Source organism: Lynx canadensis, chromosome C1 (genome assembly GCF_007474595.2).
Source record: "Lynx canadensis isolate LIC74 chromosome C1, mLynCan4.pri.v2, whole genome shotgun sequence".
In the NCBI taxonomy this organism is placed as follows: domain Eukaryota; kingdom Metazoa; phylum Chordata; class Mammalia; order Carnivora; family Felidae; genus Lynx; species Lynx canadensis.
Genome location: NC_044310.1, coordinates 98,129,932 through 98,151,364, shown reverse-complemented (window position 1 = coordinate 98,151,364; position 21,433 = coordinate 98,129,932). Strand labels below are relative to the sequence as shown.

Here is a 21,433-nt window from a genome sequence, read left to right as displayed (position 1 = left end):
GAGTTTTACAGAAAACAGGTTTCCAAACACATCAGCCACAGGCCAAACATCTCGTCAGAGGAATTTTATTTTTAGAAGAGCCTTAAAAGTATTTCCTTTACAGTACCTGAGACTAAAATCAATCCCTGCGACTACCTGAAACTCCATTTACCATCGGCCTTTGGAGACAGTGGAGCCATTTGCTCAATCTTGCCAGAATGGGGTTGAACACTCTGTGGGCATGAGAGGAAACCTCGCTCAGGAGAGCCGGGAGCAGACAGGGTGGGAAACCCTCCTTCAGTTATGCTCGTCCATCACCTGCTTTTAAAGTTGGTCTGACAGAAAATACCAGATGGGAAGACCAAGTTCCTCTTTGGCTTTGTCACAATTTGGGGCATGTCACACATGTCATAACTTCTCTCAGTCTCAATTTTCTTGTTTAAGTAAGAAAGACTTCAATAAGAAATCATTTCCTCCTGAACTCAGGAATTGCTTACAGACCCACAAAGAGACACCTGACTTTTCTCCAGCTTTGCTAAACGCACATATTTATCCGCACAAATTTGAGTCGAATCGTATCTGGAGGCTTTACATTTCAAGGGGAAAACGTTTTCATGATTACTGTTTCAATTCTTCCAACAAACCTATAAAGCATGTCTTATGGACGAGGAGGTTGGGACTTAGAGAGAGTATGTGTGTTCTCAGTCCCAGAGCTATTAAGTGATAAAATGGTACAATTCATTTGTTTCTACTGCCGAAATTCCTCAATAGTTTCCAGCTGAATTCTGTGACTGGTCTCAAAGACGTTATCTGTCTCGAGAGTTTAGGATTGAACCAAAGTTATAATAGCTGCTACCAACTGAGATTCTACAATGAGCCATTGTATTTGGGCAGTTAGTTACACGGGTTAACCTTCACAGCAACTCTGCACGTAGGTGATATCATCCTCATTTTACAGAAGACAAATATAAATATAAACAGAGTAAGGATTCAGATCTGTTCCATGCCACTTTCCCCTCCACCATGAGGCGACAAAGAATCCCATTGGTGACCCTTTGGAAAGTCTAACGACCTTCCCAGGGTCACTAAGATCTTGGAGACTTACACTTGGGGTGCTGTCACCAAGGATAAATCTTTAAAACTCACCCAATTCTGTTTGCTGGTGACTGTGGAATAGCCAGAAGGTGTGATAGCTTCCTAAGTCTTCCCTGAAGGCTTTCTACCTGAGCGGGGAAGCTCACTCTTGCCTTGGGGAAATCCAGCCCTAGCTAACCTTCACCCTCTGACCACAGCACATTATGGCATTTTTCAAAAGCCATTATTTGTATATCTGCTAAAGGTATCACTCTGCTCATGAGATCACAACTTTTGGGGGGACACAGCCGGGAGGACTTTGTGTCCTCCTTGCCCCACAGAGAAAGTAAAGCAGGTACTCCAGAAATATAACCAGCTGAGGTGGTGAATGGGCTGATTGGTCTATGGGAAAACTTAGGGGAGACTCCAGTTTACGTCTCCAGAAATTTTCAAAAGGCTGTGTCAAGTAGGGCATGGGACGTGAAGCTACACTTGAAAAGAGCCCAAGTAAGCAAGGTGTAGACATTCTAATAGGCCAGGGAATTCAATGTTCTACTCAACCAGAAGGGGTAAAGTTAACATCAGAAACAAAGTCAGAACGAAAGGACTTCTCGCCTTCAGGCGTCTGGAAAATTGGAGCTTGCCGTCTCAAGGGGTGTCAAAGCACGGCTCTCAAGTCAAGGTTCATAAAACATGTGCTGCTGTGAGGGAGACGGGGGGACTTCTGCCAAAGTTCTCCCAAGTCCGCCTGTGCTTTTCCCCCTGGAAGGTTCCCTTCCCAGGAGCACATCCACAAACGAATCATTCTAATCGCCAGCCACCTCCGGGACAAGGCTTATCCTCAGGGGCTCGAGAACCGACTTCGCACATACAAGAAAGCCCGCTCCACTCCTAGATCGCCGAGTTAAGAGGAACAGAAGCTTAACCGAGAGTTTACATCATGTGCAATTTAAAGAGAATACTCAAGGGCAGTAAACACCTCATTACACACACGTGACTTCATTATTTCACAAATGCTCCACCCCATTTGCCATTGCAGGGTGACGGCCCCCTGTGCCCACAAACGCTGCAGAGTGTTCCGACACCTGTCATTAGTCAGCGAGGACTAGGGTGTGCTTATGCATTTTAATATCAACGAAAGCAAGCATGATACAGTTAAATATGTTCTTCTTGCCCCACCCCCCCCCCATACACACACACACTCTCTCTCTCCCTCTCTCTCTCTTTCTCTCTCCAAAAGCTAATTATATGTGATTTGGGGATTTTTCCAGAGCTAGGGATTATCTGCTTCACTGTTCCTCTAGAAGTCAACTGCACTGTGGCATATTCTATTATCCTGCTTAAAGAAGCAGGTCTGACATCTCACTCGGGGCTCTGTTCAAAAAGGAAAACCAGCAGGAATTTCACACAACTGGACCTGGCCTTCGGCAGCACAAATCTGGGACGTGTTAAGGATGTGAAAACAGCCCCGCATTTGCATGGCGCCGTCCGTTCTCCAAGCTCAGGATGCACCAGAGACTTCACGGGGGCCTCACTAGCAAAGTAGCATCCTCTCCCGCCCAGCAGCCCAGGCCTGACCACAAAAGGCCTCCCCGGGCCTCTGCAGGCAAGGTTGGACCTCATCCCTTCAACGTTCCACTGTTCCAGGCCGAATTCCGAGCTGATAATCCAATCTCCATTTGTTTGCCTTCTGCAAAAAACTTTAAATGGGAGATAGGTTCCTCTTCACTTCCCGTCCCCCTCTCTGTTGACTTTTAAACCCTTTGCCACCTCCCACCCAGTGGGGGTGGATGCCCTCAGTGATCCCTGGTGCCACACCAAGCTGCCGTGCAAACTCCAGTCTGTGTGCCGAGAGACGGTGCGGGCGGGGACCGCAGGTGCTGTCTCCATTCAGAGTGAAGTGAGTCTAACCTGTCGAGATGGAATCTACTGGACCCAGAGGCTGACCCATTCTGACCTTGGGCTGGGGGCTCCTCTTGCCAGTGGCTCTGGTCCCCTCTCCACCCTGTACCGTCTCCCCTTCCCTGAAGACGCACAGCTTGGAGTCTCTGATGGTCTGTGCCAAGGAGGGGACGGGCATAATTTCCCTAATCGCACGTTTGCTGATCACAAACGTGATCACAAACGTTTGCGGGGGAGGTAGAGGCACAGCCATCCACATTGTGCGAGATGAAGCGCACGCACGTAGTTCCATTCCCGGTTCCTGGAAGGCAGGCAGGCTTCTTTTTTGGTTTGAATTCCCAAGAGAAGCGGCTATTTTGAAACCAGCCTCGGGGATAGGAAGATAGCTGGCCATTCCCATTGTCCAAAAAGAGAGTGAGAATATCCAGAAGGTGAGAGGCCCTCTGTGGCTAGTTGGAACACATTCTTTAAGTTTTATGTTAAAGTTGATTCTTTTCCCATACTATTTCCATAATGTTCCGTTTCGTTATTTATTTTTCCATGAAAAGCTATCCTCCTATACTCTACTATGTGTGACTCTCAAGGCTTATTCAAAAATCTTGGGGAAAAAAACCAGAGAACTACCCCCTCCCCGCCCCGGACCCCACCAAGCATGTTATGCGTGTCCAGTAACCTGAAACCCGATACAAAACTGTAGCTTTGCGTTAGTTAAGTTTGTCTCCAACACTCAACATCCCCTCCACCCACACAACAACACACACACACTTTGCCTGCCTCTCTCCCCACCTTGGTACTCCCTGAGCTTTCCTGGCAGCCTGGGAGCAGCACAACCCACGTGCCCCCTTCCTGAGCAGCCCCAGTGCCCCAGTTGGCCTCTTGCCCCGTCACACAATTTCTCGAACAATTTCAGATGGATGCGTTAATGGCTGTTAATGGAAAATAACAATGACAAGGCTTTACATACGTACACAATGAAATAACTTTTCCAAGTGATGGACACTTTTCAAAACGTTTACGTTTGTTATTTCACCTGGTGATGTTTTTAATATTGCCTCCTCAGTTAGGTAGGGCTGAGATTTTCTTCTCCGTTTTGTGGATGAGGAAACTCGATGAGGTTCTTTGAGTTGAATTGTCTGGCCCAAAGTTACAGAGCTAGAAAGATGGGGAGTTGGGACTTGATCAGAGTGTTCCGGAACCTAGTTCCCACACTGGCCGGACAATTGCTCTGTCAGCCTGTGTGTGCCCTTTTTGAAGAGAACAGCTGGAATAGGCAATGCCTTAATTATTTCGCAAGGCAAAGACATGCTAGAACCATCGGGGTGCTTCTTCATAGAGCAGATTCTTAAAAAGCTCCACCCTACACTTACTGAATCTGAATATTTGAGACTGGCCCAGAAACCTGTAATTTAACATCTTAATTTCTAGGACAATTCTTAGGCACACTAATGTCTCAGAACCTTTTCCTTGAGCCAAAGAACTAGATTTATTTTTTTAATGTTTATTATTTATTTTTGAGAGAGAGACACAGAGTGGGAGCAGGGGAGGGGCAGAGAGAGAGAGAGAGAGAGAGAGAGAGACAGAATCCGAAGCAGGCTCCAGGCTCCGAGCTGTCAGCACAGAGCCCGACACGGGGCTCGAACTCACGAACCGTGAGATCATGACCTGAGCTGAAGTCAGAAGCTTAACCGATGGAGCTACCCAGGCGCCCCAAAAGAACTAGATTTCTAATTCAGATTTCAGAGAAAGATCAAAGAACTATATGAGAAACAGAAACTCATGTTGAATGCCATTAACACTTCCTTTTTTAGAAAGAAAGTTTATCCATTTCGAGAGAGAGTGGGGGAGGGGCAGAGAGAGAGAGAGAGAGAGAGAGAGAATCCCAAGCAGACTTCCTGCTGTCAGCGCAGAGCCCAGCGCCAGCTCAAACCCACGAGCCGTGACAACCACCAAAATCAAGAGTCAGGTGCTCAACCGACAGTCACCAAGGCGCCCCACCATTAACACTTTGTGAGCACACACCTACTGTGTGGTATTCTGCACACTACAGAATGGCAGACTCTGCTTAAGAGATGTTCCACCCCCCTACTCGCCACTTCAAGGCTGCTCTGTTCCAACCAGAAGCACCCACTGCAGTCTGAAGGGAGGGGCATGTCTTAGGCTTCTTTCTGTCATGTCTCCTCTGTCTCCATGTTCTGCTTGATATTGTTAAACTCACAAAGGAAAAGAAAATGCAAAAGAGTACTGGGAAAACACTCTTTTCCTTCCTTTCAAGAACATTTTTCTCCACCATTTTGCAAGAATAATCCATTATTATCAAGGACCAAAGCCCCACTGTGACTACATTCATGTAAAATGCAAAAACATCTGGATAATTGATTGACTTTTTCTCTTTTTTATTTGAATGTGCTGCATTGTGTACAACCAGCCTGTGTGTTCCCCCATGGGAACTGCTGAGGATATAAATCCATCCCTCAGCTCTTTAATTAAAGTTACGAAAACATCAAGAGGGTCTCACCCTTGTAAACACAAGGAGCCTTTCCAGGAAATAGCTCTGCCTCTTGTGTTAACAGATGTCATGGGGCAGTTGGGTGGGAGAGTGTTGTTTTAAAATTCTCAATCTGCCTCAGAAGAGTTTTTTCCTTAGATGGTTCCTGGATAGCATCACATGCTTTTCTCCTTTCCACTCTCACATCACTTCGTGGAGCTTTTCTCTTCTGTCTCACTGCCATGGTGTGAGTGTTTATGTCCCCCCGAAATTCATATGTTGATATCCTATGTTGAAACACCCAAAGCGATGGTGCTAGGAGCTATGACCTCTGAGACATGACTAGGTCATGAGAGCTGTGAGGTCATGAATGGGATCCATGCCCTTGTAAAGGAGACTCCAGAGAGAGCCCTTGCACCTTCCACCATGTGAGGGCACAGCAAGAACTGGGCAACCTGCAGTCCGTAAGAGACATTCCCCCAGAACCTGACCGTGCTGGCACCCTGATCTTGGACTTGCACCCTGCAGAACTGTGAGAAGTGGATTCCTGTGGTTTCTAAGCTTCCGAGCCTGTGGTATTTGTGTTACAGCTACCAGAATGGACCGAGACAGCCACCTTGAGTGTCTGTCAGGTGGACCAGAAAGAATCCAAAGGCCAGCTCCTTAGACCCATGAAAGTCATTATGGCTGATCTCCCTGGATTGAACCACATTGTTATTTGTGCCTTCTGATACTGAGATGGCGATCAGCTTTGTAGTTATACAACACTGGATGCGTCTTCCTGACTTTAAACACCTGGATGAAAAGTCAAAAATCTTTTCAGAAAATCAGGATGCTTAGCATGATGGTGACAAGGTTCCAGATACCAGACAGATTTCATCCTTTATCCAGATCCTTTTTCAGTTATTGGTTTCAATGTCTTCTTGCAGGCTGCTTTGTCAACAGTAAGCAGCCTTCCAGTTGAGCATTCTTCTATTCCAAGGAAGGGTGGCAAGCTCCTGGAAGGAAGTGCTGAGCACCTCCACCCTGGGGGGAAATCACCTCATCACAGAGGAAACCTAAGAGAACATTTCACAGAAGCAGGCAAGTGAGAAGACTCGACATACAGGAGGCTGGACTCTTGAAGAAAAGCAATTCTGAGTTGAGCCATGGTGTAGCAACTATACCTAATATATGGCTGATGAGCAACTAAAGAGAACAGAGATAAAGGTCATTGGAACTGACTTCCTCAAAGAACTGACCCGGGAGGGCAGAGATGCCCGCATATGGATGCCAAAGTCCCTGGGATGAATACTTTCTAATACTGTGCTCAAGTCATCAAGAACCAGAGTATCCATAAGACATCAAATGATGAAAGCAAAAGCCAGTAAATAGAGTGGTATGAGAGGGTTGGCCTTCCAAAGAGGTGCTATGCCCAGAAGTTGGAGAAATCGGGCCCTAGACCTGCCACCACTAATTTCCTGTTGACCCTAGGCAAGTCATTTAACATCTTTGAGCCTTGGCTTAACTCATTTGTAAGAGGAAGAGGGCTAGATTGGACGATCTCTATGGCTTCCTCTAGCTCTGACATCTAGTCCCATCTGGTTCAGGGAGGAGGGAGTTGAGGGAAGCACAGAGGCTCTAGATGATGGGTTATTGCTGCCAAAATCACCCTTTCCCCTCCCTCCTCCTGTTCTCTCATTGACATGCCCTTTATTATCTTGTTGTTGTTGATGTAGTGTTTTTTTCCCACAGAGCTCTGTGGGATAGGACAGCAGAGCACACACAGAGAAGATAGGAAAGGAGAACAGGAGTGGGAAAGGGGAGGAAGGGCCTCTCCAGGATTCCCAAAAGCCCTTGCTCTCCAGAGCTGCAGGCTGAGGAGGCGTGTCTTCCAGGCTGGGAATCTGAGAAGGTGAAGATCTTTCAACAGTCTCCAGCCCCTCCAAACTCTGCAAGCTTTTCACTGATGTTCCCAGTTCCAGCACCAGATCACTGGTCATTGTTCTTCACAATGACCGCTTTCTTTCCAAGCTTCCTTGGGGGTCTGGCTCATTCCCATAAAGGCCAAGATGCTGAATTGGGAGGATCTATAAAGTACAGTATACCTCTGGTAACAGATCATTTTTGCTACATAACAGAACATGACAAAATTTAGTGATTTAAAGCAACAACAATTTTATTTGCTCCAATCCTGTTGGTCCTTCTGGTCTGGGATGGCTTGTCTGTGGCTAAACAGTCTAGATTAGAGCTATCCAATAGAAGTGTAATACAAACCACATCTGAAATTTGAAATTTCTAGTAGCCACATTTAAAAAACCTAAGAAACAAGTGAAGTTTATTTTAAGTTAACACAATATGTCCAAAATACTATTATTTCAATGTCTAATTAACATAAAAATTCTTAGTGAAATATTTTACATTCTTTCATCATACAAGTGTTCAAAGTCCAGTATGTATTTTTACACTTACAATACATTTCAATTCAGGGGCACCTGGGTGGCCCAGTCAGTTAAGCGTCCAACTCTTGGTTTCAGTCCAGGTCATGATCTTGTAGTTCATAGGTTCGAGCCCTGCATCGGGCTCTGCGCTGACAGTGTGGGGGGCCTGCTTGGGAGTCTCTCTCCCCCTCTCTCTGCTCCTCCCTGTCTTATACTCTCTCTCTCTCTCAAAATAAATAAATAAAAACTTAAAAAAACAACAATACATTTCAATTCATACTAGCCACATTTCACTAGTGGCTCAACAGCCACTGTCTAGAATCTCACTCATATGTCTATGGTGTCAGATGGGATGGCTGGAATGGCTGAGGGTTCTCTTCACATAGTATCTCATCCTCCAGATTTGTCTGCATGACAGAGGGAGAGTTCCTATTGGCAATAGAACGCCAATGCACAAGTGACTTTCAAACCCCCATCTGTTTCATGTTTGCTAAAGTCCCATTGGCCAGATTGAGACACATGAGCTAACCCCAGGGTCAGTGTGGGAGGGATTTATCTGAGGGTGTGGTTACCAGGAGGTAACTAAAGAGGAGGCCATTTCTCCCAAATCCCCAGGCTCAAGGGAAATATCCCACCACTGCTGCCAGCTTCTCCCTCCCTGCTTCTTAGAAAATTCAACACAGGGAAGGCACAAAAAAGAAAATTAAAATAATCTGTAATCCTGCTTATTACAAACAACCAGAGATAATCCCATCTCCCACAAACAACCAGAGATAATCCTATCTCCCACAAACAACCAGAGATAATCCTATCTCCCACAAACAACCAGAGATAATCCTATCTTCCACAAACAACCAGAGATAATCCTATCTCCCACAGATACTGTTATTCCATTATTCCATTACTTTTTCAAAGCACATATACATAGTCATTTTATAAATTGGCAATCAAATCAGGAAATACTAATGGCTATCATTCTTAACATTTTCCCACATTATTAAAGATTTTTCTAAGAAGTGAATTTTAATGATTTCATAACATTCTATTGTATGGATATACCACAATCTATATAATCACTTAATGCTAAAGGATTATGTTTTTTCCTATTTTTCACACTCATAAATAATAAGAGATGGTTCACACACTTTTCATTCATTCAAGCCAATTTGTGAAGAATGGATTCCTAGAAATAGAATTTCTAGGCCAAAAAAAATATTGTACATTTCAAAGTATCTGATTGACTAATAGACTCAACAAATAATTATTAAGCATGTATAATGTCCAGACACTCTTAAAGGCACTGGGGATAGGGAAGTATGAAAACCAGACAAAACCCCTACTGTCATAGAGGAGGTTACCTTTCACTGGAGTGACCCTTTAATAAGGAAAGAAGTATATTACCTAGTATGTTAGAAAGTACTAAATGCTATGGAGAAAAGTAGATTGGAGATAGGGGCAGGAAGTGCCAGGGTGGGGACAAGGCTATAAATGTAAATAAGGAAGTCAACAAAGACCTCACTCATGTAATTTTGCTCCAAATATATTCTTTAGTTTCTTTCTTCAGGGTATATAAGATGAGGGGAGGGTAGGACACTGGGGGAAGTATTAAACAGGTGACCACGAAGGTCAGAGTCTAATTCATCTTCATCATAAGACTGGCCCAGACTATTCTATTTGCCTTCACCTGTGAGCAATTGTAGGATTACAACTAGACCCCAGGTAGTCAAGCTAGGGGTCCATGGGGGAGAAGTCCTATGAGTCTAGTCCTGTGGGGATACATACACAGTAGTACCCACATAACTCCTGGAAACAAACACAGTAAGGGAGATATTATGGGGGCAGTGGGGTCTTTGAGCCCCTGCCTCACCTCTTTGGTCAAGTGTTTCTTCTGATTGGCCAGAAACCTCCCAGAGGCTGTAATCAGTGCCTTTTTTCTCAGAAAGCTCAGATCGCAAATACATACCCTCTACCACTATCATAGCAAAGGCTTGCAAATACTGAACGTTGAGTATATGTATTTGATGAAGGCATGGCAAATTAAATAATTGAGTGGATTTTTTGAGTTAAGAATAAAGAAACAGCTTTATTTGAGGAGGATAAAGAGAACTTCACTATTCACCCAGCAAGCCTGTGGCATTGAGGAGGCAGAGTGGGATTAGAAAAGTGAAAGTAGCCTCGTGAAGAAAGAACTTTGGCCCAGTTGTTATTCTACCATCGATGACTACATTCATGTCCTCAGATACAGTATTGGTTTCTAGAATTGCCATCTTTTTATCTGGACGTAGATAATACAAAGCAGTATACATCTCTGCCATTGAGGACTGGGTCATAGAGGGCATCCAGAAACTTTCCTTTGCCACTACTTACAAAAGCATTCATTCATTCAACCAACAAATGTTTATGATGTGCGTGTTATATCCCAGGCATTATTCTAGGTGTTGAGAACAACTGCTCTGGGTTTCAGAGATAAACAAGAAAGACCAGTTAAGATCTACATTTTTGGGGGGAGGTAAACACACAAGTATATGAATACAACCAGGCAGTAATAGGTACTACAAAGAGAAATTTCAAAAGGGTTATGTGGGGTGCCTGAAGTTGGTTGAGCAGCCGACTCGATTTTGGCTCAGGTCATGACCTCACAGTTTGTGGGACTGAGCTGTGCTGACATCACAGAGCCTGCTTGGGATTTTCTCACCCCCCCCCCTTCCCCTGCACATGCTCGCTCTCATGCTTTCTCTCTCTCTCTCAAAATAAATAAATAAACATTAAAAAAAAAAAGAAAGGGTGATATACTAGATGCTGGTTTCTTCAAGTTGGGTGTTCAGGAAAGAGCTCTCTGAGGAAGTGACATTTAAGTTGAGATCTGAATGACAAGCAGGAGCCAGACATGTGGCAATGAGGGGCCACGGGGAGGCTCAAGTGCCCTGACTCGTGTTCAAGAAACAGAGAGGATGCTAGAGTAACTGGCGCATAGGAGGTGATGGGAAAATGGTGTGAGATGAGGGTCAGATAAGGAAGCCCTGTAGGAGTTTGGGTATTAATCTAAAAGCCATTGAAGAGCTTTAGGTAAGACACTGCATGTCTGATTTGCGTACGAGGAATGGAGAAGGACGTTGAAAGCAAGAGACTTCCAGCAAACAGACGACTGCTATAATCTAGGTGAGAGACAGAAGAAGAATTTGGCCAGTGGCAGTGGAAAAGAAAGAAGTGGGGACTGATTTTGCTATATTTTTCAGCAAGCTTCTGACGGATAAGACGTTGGCTTGCATTAGTGGATGAATGCTGAGACTATTTACAGAAATGAACACAGCTACAGGCATAGCAGATTTTGAGGCAAAACTTAAAAAGATCTGTTTTGTCCTGGTCAGGTTGGAGAGGCCTACTAGATGTCCAATGGCGATGTTGAGTGGACAGTTGGAAATGAGCCCAGAATTTCAGGTAGAGATCGGGCTGGCAAGTCCCAAATGTAAACTGGCAGGACATGGATGTGGTTCAGGGTAATCTTTCATTAAACTCCTCTCATGAATTTGTCAAGTGATAAAACGAATGAGTAGTCGTAAGGAGAGTAAAGAACACTCACTGAGCCGCACAGAACCAGAATCATCTGTCACTTACTGAGCAAGTCGCTTCTCTGTCTGTGAAGTGGGGTCACTGGTGGTGTCTACCAGGAAGGGTTGTTTTAGGACCAAAGGAACAAACATTTGCAAAAGTATCCAGTACAACATAGGCCTCTTTCAGCCAAGGGCTGTCTGCTCTACTCAACCTGAAAAGCTTCTAGAAAAATGCAAGGGAAAATACAGGCACCACCTTCAGAAGGAGTCTGCCCTTGCCTCACAGGCCCTTTTGTTGACAGCTTTGGTGAAGGCAAAATCAACACTATGCAGAGCTCTCGCTTGAATCCGAAATCAGCTGCTTCTGGGGGGAAAAAAAATGGTGATGAATCTCTTGACAGCCATGCTATTTGTCAGCTGATAACATATTTTTTCCCAGATTATTAGACTTGAGCCAAGGAAGCAACAGTTAAAAACGCATTCTACAAATATTATTATTGCTTCTGAGTGGAGTTTTGTTTTACTTTTCTCTCTCTCTCTCTCTCTTTTTTTCTTTAAGAAAGTGCCTGCGCAGAGCCTATTTTGGGGGCTGACTTGAGTTGTTTTCCTGGCTGTGCTCCAGGGAGGTTCATAGCAAGGGTTGCTCAAGCTGCAGATAGTGGTTTTGTGGGCTATTTGTTGCTGCTTTTAAGTGCCCCGAAGACCTCTCATTCCCACGTCTTCCTAGTTCAAAAAGGAGGTGCGGGACTCCTGACCACTAACAACTCCTCTGAAATCAAGGGGTTGGGGAAGGAAGGGGGAAGGGCTACTACTTAAGTCCCTGGTCATCGGCTCCCATCTCATGACAGTGGCAATTGTGCACTGGACCTGCTCCAGGATCCTGGTGGGAAAATCTGTAGATAAACTACCAGAGCAAACAGCACCCTTGGGGAATGTTCTTGTGGTGTTTCTGTCATAAAGGGGCCATTTGCGCTCAAGAGGTTTCCACAGAGGACACCATCCCAGCATGGTGTGTCACCAAGAGGGCACAGGGCACGGTCCTGCTGTGAACTGCCCAGGCTCTCCACACAGGAGGTGGAGGCAGGGCTGCTGCCGGAGCCACGGCAGGGCCTGGACAGCCTGTAAACAGAGACTGTTCCCTGGCCAGCTCAATGGGTGCCTACTTCTGGGTGAATAAATTAAGCCTTCACATGTCACAGATATGGGTTCTCTTAGAAGCCCTGGTACCAGCCCCCACTCTGAATTTGCTGGGAACATTATAACCTCCCTGGAGCTTCTGCCTGAATGGAGAGCATTTTCCCCCAAACTCTTTAGGAATGGGGCAGGTGAGGGGCATCTCCTGTTGGCCACAAGTGGGGTAATAAGGAATAGGCAGGAATTCAGGAGCCTAACCAAAGCCAAGAGTCCTGGGCTCTTCTTCCTGGTAAAGCACGCCCCTCTCAAGTTCCCCTGATTTCACCAACATTTCGTCAAGAACGCAGAATTACTGCCCCGGTTAATCCCATGAATGATATAGGTCCTGACCCATTCACACACAGGAAGGGAAGGAACTCCTCACCTTAGATTTCTACACCCTATGTTGCCCTGGGCAAGCCTCCCTGACCGCAGGGAATGGGGGAGGTTTCCGTTCTGGGACTGGATCCGACTCTGGGTGTCTCTGAGCAAACTTCATTCAGTTATTCAACAGATATAGACTAAGCTTCTTGCAAGTGCCAGAGATTTCCTGGAGGCAGTAATCCAAAGGCAATCTGCCTCCCGGGTTCATGGGTTAATGAAACACACAAATAAATAGCACCTCCCCAAGCCTGTTTTCCTACTGATGAAGTGTGGATGACAACAACAACATGAAAACACTGTAAACAACCAGCAGCAGATGAGTGCAACACTAGATTACGGTGTAAGCAGTGAAAACAGATGAGCTAGAACTACATTTGTCAATAGGGATGAGTAAGTGAAGTGAAAAAAGCACATTGGAGAAGGATACATTTGCACGATCATTCATATAAGGGTTTAAAACACGCAAAACAATAATAGATTATAAATACATTCCTTTGTAATGCTTTGTAATAAAAGCAAGAAATTATGCATGGGAATGCTATGTCAAATTTAGAAAAACTATTACCCCTGGGGAGGGAGATGCACTGGAAGGTACACTCAGGACTTTGCCAGAAGGTACGCTCAGGAGTTTCCATTGAACCTGAAATGTTTTATCCTTTCAATGAGCTGGTAGGTACCTGCGTGTTTGTTAAATTACTTACGTTTTTGGTCTGCCCGAAATATATAGAAATAAACTAATTTAATACTACTTTGAACTCATAAAAATAATTAATTTTTAAATCCCTATAATCAGTCAATTCTATGGTAGTATGGAGAACCCAAACAACAGATAACCCTAAGCATATCTATTTGGGTATGGAACACCCCATTTGATTTCTGAGGAAAGGAAGATAAAAGCCTTCACTTGCTGATTTGTATTGATAATTATTATTATCAACATTTATTGAGTGCTTACTATGTGCCAGGCACACAATACAGCATCACTAAGGATTTTACATGCATTATTAGCATTTTAAGAGAGAGGTCACTGAAGCTCATTGAAGTTAAGGAACTTGCCGACCTCACGAGACCATACGTAGGGGATTCAGAATTCAAACCCAGGTCGCTTTGCCTGAGTATGCAGCAGTTGAGAAGCTGTAACTGGGAAGAAACTCCTCGGCAACTTGACACATTTCCCAATTCATTGATTGACATCAGCCAGGTCCCTCACCCACCCTCTCTATCCCAGCTTTCCCTCACTGCCTGGAATATGAGGATAGTAACAATCAGCTTCCTCCTGAATGGACCTTCTAACTGAAAGTGGCGAACAAGTAGACGGTGGCTGGATGATGCATGCATGGGACATAAATGGCAAATAAATGGGTGGTTGCTAGGTGGGTGGGTAATGGGTTGTGTACTGTAGAATCGTAGATGGAAGGCAGGTGGTGGGTACATGATGACTGGGTGATGAATGGCTGATGGTGAGATGATGGATGGCTACATCATAGAAGATGGTCACGTAAAAGGTGAATGGTACACGGTAGATGGAGGAGAGATGAAAGCCGGGTGGTAGGTAGTGAGTGGTGTATGGTTAACGGATGGTTCAACGTATACACGGAGGACGATGGGTCGATGGCAAGTGGATGGTGAAAAGATGATGAATGCAAATGGATTTTGAATGAATATGATAGTGAATAATGGGTGTGGGGGAAGAAAGAAAATGTTCAGAGCTCTCTGTGGGCCTCGGACTGAGCAAGGGCCACACAGGTACCTACAATGGTGAGGTTCAGTGCAAGTCTCCTGTGCGGTCCACTTTGGTACCCCTTCCGTTACTCCCTCTCACGGCTGTCCCTTTGCTCAGGCTGACTCTCCCTGTTGACATTTCCACAAACAGCTCTGCAAAAGTGAGGCAGGTTCAAAAATGGCTTTTTAATTAGGCTATTACATCCCAGACTTACGTCCCCAAACACTGTTTTGCCTTCTATAAATAACAAAATTTGGGTTTTGTTTACACTTAACTTGACGGATAACATATGACTACATTTTTCAGAACAATAAAGCCAAATTCTTTATCAAAAATTATATACATAGCTTCAAATGCCAGGCTGACCTCCCCAGGGATAATGGTTTCCAGTTTGGTGGATATCCTAGACTTTCTCCGGTCATTCGCACACACCTGAGTGTGCCTATAAAATATGGTGTGGTGGCATTTATAAAAATTGTATCAGGCTATATCTATCAGTCTAGAACTTGCTCTTTTTTTTTTTTTAACTTTTTACTATTAACCAAGCTATACAAGCACATAATTTAAAAAGCCAACTAGGACAATAAGGTTTATTAAGTCAAAGAGTGGTCCCCAGACTTCCCACTCCCATTTCTTCCTTCCCATGGGCAACCACTTGCTGATTTCCTCTGTCTGGTTCTTTCGGTACTGACTTCATACCTCTTGCTACTATATATATATATATATATATATATATATATATATATATGTGTGTGTGTGTGTGTGTGTGTGTGTGTGTGTGTGTGTGTATTTTAGTTTTAGAAATTATCAATTACTTTCCCACAGTAAAAGATGAAGTTTGGCTCTCTTTCCTCCCTCCCACTGCACCATCCCACAAGCATCCTTCCCACCCCTTCGTTCCCCCAATATACTTAGAGCACAATTTTGAATAGATCGATATTCAATGATAACCACTCTGCAATTCACAGCTGAGTTGTGTGCTAAGCTATAATTAAATTCCTTTCCTGCACAACTTTTTGTTTTTTCTGTATTTAATAATTTACCTTTTCCATTTTCCTTGTTTTCTAAATAACTATGATTAATGCAACAAGTTCATTGGCAACTGTTTAATTTTTCTCTCAGTATATTCAGATACTTCAGGTAGTCTGTCAATTACATTGTCTTGAAGAAGCCTCTCTGGGAGTCTTCCCACCTGCTCCTGTTTTCCTTGTAGCCAGGTGCCCCACTATTGTGGAGATCTCCCCCACAATAGTCCTGAGAATTCTTTTCTCCTTTCTCCTGTGTCCTATATTCTTTGTCTTCCTCCCGCTTAGTTTTCTCTCTCAACTTAATGAAGTACATTCCCTGGCTGCTTCCAGAGAAGGGATCTATGGAAAGCAAATTGGTTGAGAGCTTGTCTGAAATGGCTTTATTCTACACTGACCCTTGACTGATAGTTTGGTTAGGTATCAAATTCTGAGTTACAAATCACTTTGAAATGTTTGAAAGCATAACTCCACTGTCTTCAGATTTCCAACATTATTACTGAGAAATGCAAAGCCATTTTACTTCCTGATCTTGTGTATATGACCAGTTGCAAAGGACCATCTTTTTGTTTCCAATTATTGGTATGCAAAACATTAAGTATTGTATGTGCTTCCCTAGGTTTTCCAGCTTTGTCTACAATTGGATTAGGGCCAAGTGGCTAGAGTAGAAGTGACACATGTCACTTCCAAGCTAAGAAAGTTACCAACCAGTGTGCCTGGTTTGTAAAAGCCTATTTTCCCCTCCCACAACTACTTACCCCAGGAGACCCATGATCCAGGTGACATATTTATAAGGCAGAGTTGGACTACCTGAAATACTTTGCATAAATGACAAACTTTGGTTTCATTAAACCACTAAGATTTTTAAGGGCTGTATAAAAAGATGTATCTACAATCTATTATTGTTTTGCATGTTTTAAACCTTTATATGAATGATCATTCAAATGTATCCTTCTCCAGTGTGCTTTTTTCACTTAAGTTACTTATCCCCATTGACAAATGTAGTTCTAGCTTATCTGTTTTCATTGATGTATAGAACTGTCAAGTTTATATCACAATCTAGTGATGCACTCATATGCTGCTGGTCATTTACAATATTTTCATGTTGCTGTTACCCACACTTAATCAACAGGAAAACTGAGGCTCAGGGAGGTGTACTTACCTGTGTGCTTCATTAACCCACGAACCCAGAAGGCAGACTGCCTCTGGATTGCTGCCTCCAGGAAATTTCTGGCACTTGCAAGAAGCTTAGTCTATCTCTGTTGATTAATTGAATGAAATGCAGACCTCCTGGTGCCTGATAAAACATTCCCTGTGGTCAGGGTGGATTGCCCAGGGCAACACACAGTGTAGAAATGTAAGGTGCGGAATTCTGAATGAAGACTTTAAAAACTCCATCTGTGATGTATATTTGGGTCTTCCTTTAGTTCTGTCAGTTTTTGCTTCATAGATATAAAAGCCCTGCTGTAAAGTGAGTACTCATTTATGATGATGTTTTCCTGATTAAATCATAATGAAATGTTTCACATTGATCATTGTGAAATGGCTCTTTTTTTTCTATCCATTTAACTTGCTTCAAAGGGTTTTGTATATCTTCCTTTGTGAAGTGCCTATTAAAATCTTTACTAGGCTATCTTTTTATTATTCTATAAGAAGTCTTTATATATTCCAAAGAGAAGTCCTGTCAGATACATGTAAGACAGCCATTTTCTCCCAGGTCATGGCCTTCCTTTTTCATATGCTTAATGGTGACAAAGAGCAAAACTTTTTACTATTTATGAAAATTAAACAATTTTTAACAATTTTCATAGTTCCGTTTTTCTTCTTTGCTACATCTATAAAAGTTTTGCTTACTCCAATTTTGCGAGGATTTTCTGCTTTGCTCTCTTCAAGAAGTTTTTTTAGTTTTAGCTTATACTTTTAGATCTATGATTAATTTCAAGATAATACTTGTATAAGGAGGGAGTTAAGTGCTGAGGTTCATTTTTTTCCAAATGGATTGCCAACTGTTCTGAAAAAAATGTACTATTCCCATTGCATTACCTTGCACCTTGGTGGAAATCGATTGTCCATATATATGTGGGTCTTTTCTGAACTCTCTGTTTTGTCCCATTGATCTACATGTCTACCCTTACATAAGTATTACACTGTCTTATTTATTGTAGCTTCATAGTAAGTCTTAAAATCAAGCAGTTTAGTCCTCTCAATTTCTTCCTCTTTAAAAAAGTATTTTGGTCTAAGTCTTTTGCAATTACATAAAATATTAGAATTAGCCTGTATAATTTTTAATGATAAAACATGTTGGAATTCTTGTTAGGTTTCTGTTGCATCGATGGTTCCATTTAGGGAGAATTTTAGCAATATTGAGTCTTCTGATATGGGAACATGGTTTATCTCTCAATTTTATTTAGGTCTTCTTTAATTTCACTCAACTGTGTTTTGTAGTTTTCCTTGTACAAGTCTGGCACAAAACTGTCAAGTTTATCCCTAAGTATTTCTAGTTTTTTATATTCTTATAAATTGTATTGTTTTTAAACTTAACTTTCCAATTTTTATTACTAAGGTATAGAATTAAAACTAATTTTTATATATTCTTTTTATCTTGTGTTCTGGCTAAACTCACTTTTTACTGTTATCATTTTTTTGTGAATTCTTTAGGATTTTTCATGTGCAAGATTATCATTTGTGGCCTCCAGTAAAATGTCAAAAAGAAATAGTAAGAAGTTATGGTTCAAGATGGCAACATAGGAGGCTCCCAAACTCACCTCCTCCCACAGACACACCAAATCTCATCTACATATGGAGCAACTGGCCCTGAAAGAAATCCAGAAACTAGCTGAGTAAATCCCACACATGAGGCAAATGAGAAAAAAAAAGGACAAGAGAAGCTGAGACAGAATTTCTCCATAAACCCCACCCCTGGCATGGCAACACACATTCAAGAGGGAACTTACAAATCCCTGCTTCTCCTTGAGGAGTGATGGGTTTGGACTCAGTATCTACTGCTCCAACTTTTTTCCAACCAACCTGCATCTAGGTGCTGACTGAGATCCTCCCCTTTGAGACACTGACAGGTCTTGGCACACCCTTAACTGCTGGGAGCCACCAAAAACAAAGACAGCAGCTTGGACAATCACAGAAGTTTGTGAGTCAACCAGGAGCTCTGGACAGGCTTATTGACAAGGTTCAACTCGTATATGAGACCAGTATGTCAAGACTGGAAGAGGTAGCTGTGGTATCTAATGTACAGAAACCAACACAGAGAGCCAGGGAAAGTGAAGAACTAGGGGACTGCATTCCAAACAAAAGATAAGTCTCCAGAAATCAATCTCAATGAAATGGAAATAAGTGATTTACCCAATAGAGTTCAATATAATGTTCATAAAGATGCTCACTAAGGCCAGGAGAGCAATGCATGAATAAAGTAAAAATTTCAAGAAAGACATAAAATACTGAAAAGTAACAAACAGAAATCATAGAGCTGAAGAATACAATAATTGAAATGAAAATTCAGTAAAGTGGTTTGACAAAAGATTAGGTCAAACAGAAGAAAGAATCAGCAAACTCAAAGACAGAGCAATGGAAGTCATCCAATCAGAGAAGCAAAAGAAAAAGGAATGAAAGAGTAAAGATAGTTTAAAGGACTTATAGGACACTATCAAGAGGACCAATATATGCATTATGGAGACCTCAGAAGGAGAAGAGAGAGAAGGAAATGGGCAGAAGCTTATTCAAAGAAATAATGGCTGAAAGCTTCCCTAATCTTTCTGGGGAAAGAAACAGATACCCAGATCTAAAAAGCCCAAAGAGTACCAAATAAGGAGAACTAACGAGACTCACACCAAAACACATTACAATTAAATTGTCAAGTTAAAGACAAAGAGAGAATCTTAAAAGCAGCAAGAGAAAAGCAATTTGTTATATACAAGGAAACACCCCTAAGACTAAGCATATTTTTCAGCAGCAACCTCGCAGGATAGAAGGGAGTGGATGATATATTCAAAGTACTGAAAGAAAAGAACTACCAACCAAGAATACTCTACCCAGCAAAGCAGTACTTTAGAAGTGAAGGAGAAATAAAGGGTTTCCCACACAAACAAAAGCTGAAGGAATACTAGACTGGCCTTACCAAAAAAAAAAAAAAAAAAAAAAAAAGTTAAAAGGAGTTCTTCAAGCTGAAATGAAAGGATGCTAATTAGTAACATGAAACATATGAAAGTACAAAACTCACTGGTAAAGTTAAATTTAGAATACTTTAATATTGTGATGGTTGAAGGCAAATCATTTATAACTGTCATATAAAAGTTAAAACACAGAAGTATTAAAATAACTAAATTGCAATAATTTGTTAAGGTATATACGATATAAATAGATGTAAAGTGTAACATTAAAAACATAAAATGTGGGAGGAGGGGCACCTGGGTGGCTCAGTTGGTTGAGCATCCATCTTCAGTTCAGGTCATGATCTCACATTGCATGAGTTCGAGCCTCACATCTGGCTCTCTGCTATCAGCCTGTCAGTGCAAAGCCTGCTTCAGATCCTCTGTCTCCCTCTGTCTGCCCCTCCCCCACTTGCGCTCCCCCCCAAAAATAAATAAATATTTTTTAAAAAACACAAAATGTGGGGGAGAGTATAAAAATGTAGAGTTTTTATATGCATTTGCAGTTCTTACCAGCTTAAAATAGACAGTTATAAGTACAGGAAGTTTTAAGTAAGCTTCATGTTAACCACAAAGCAAAAACCTATGGTAAATACACAAAAGAGAAAAAGAAGGAAAGCCAAGCATCCCACCACAGAAAATCATCAAAACCCAAAGGAAGATAGCAACAGAGGAAGAAAGGAACAAAAGGACTACAAAATAGCAAGAAAATAATTTTTTAAATGGCAATAATATACCTATCAATAATTACTTTAAATGTAAAAGGACTAAATTCTAAAATCAAAAGGCATGGTTGGATGTTTATTATAAATAAATGAATAAATAAATAAATAAATAAATAAAACAAGATCTAACTATATGCGGACTACAAGAGATTTCAGCTTTAAGGACACACATAGACTGAAAGGGAAAAACATATTCCATGCAACTGGTAATCAAAACAAAGCAGGCTTCTGCACTACTTCCTGATATTCTGTAAGACCATTGTCCTAATACTTGAAGAAGTATAGAAAACTGTCCCCACGCTCTTGGTCTGTTTCTGTAAGGATAAAACCAAACCATCCCAGCACTTTCTATCCCCAGGCAAAGGACTGCACTAACTAGAATGAGTTCTTGCAAACTACTGCATCCCTTAGACTTGAATGTTTAACATTCCTCATCTTTTATATTAATACCAAAGTGCACTTTAAGGGAATGGCTGAGCAAGCTGCCATACCCAGCAATTTAAGCACATGCAGCCTCTATTGTCAAAGTAGAGAACATCATGAAGAGGGAATACAGACAATTTGACATGAACAGTGAATAACAATTCCTTTAAGTCTGTGGTCTACTGTGCCTACAGGATGCCAAACATCTGGATAGAAGATGCAACATTCCATCAAGAATTTCACTGCTCTTCCAGATAATTGAATAGACTTTTATTGTCAATTGTATAAACCTAGCAATTATAGCAGTTATGCTTATATTTCCATGATTTACAACTGCAGGGTACATATATGTATAAGTGTGTGTGTGTGTGTGTGTGTGTTTAACTTCATCTGATGACCATATCCTTAG

The 21,433-nt window shown here is 42.2% G+C and overlaps 1 long non-coding RNA gene across 5 annotated transcripts in view; it reads right to left on the bottom strand.

Moving 5' to 3' along the window:
* Positions 1-8,080: 8,080 nt before the first annotated feature.
* Positions 8,081-21,433, bottom strand: part of LOC116738269 — a 74,186-nt gene continuing 60,833 nt past the window's right edge. For 4 of the 5 annotated variants that reach the window (XR_004344002.1, XR_004343999.1, XR_004344003.1 and 1 more), the window contains 3 exons: positions 18,482-18,530; positions 11,668-11,775; positions 8,081-8,267 (listed from right to left, as the gene is read on the bottom strand). This is a non-coding gene — a long non-coding RNA (uncharacterized LOC116738269). Of the gene's footprint in view, positions 8,268-11,664; positions 11,776-18,481; positions 18,531-21,433 lie in introns of all 5 variants that reach the window. The other variant, XR_004344001.1, reaches the window with a different exon arrangement.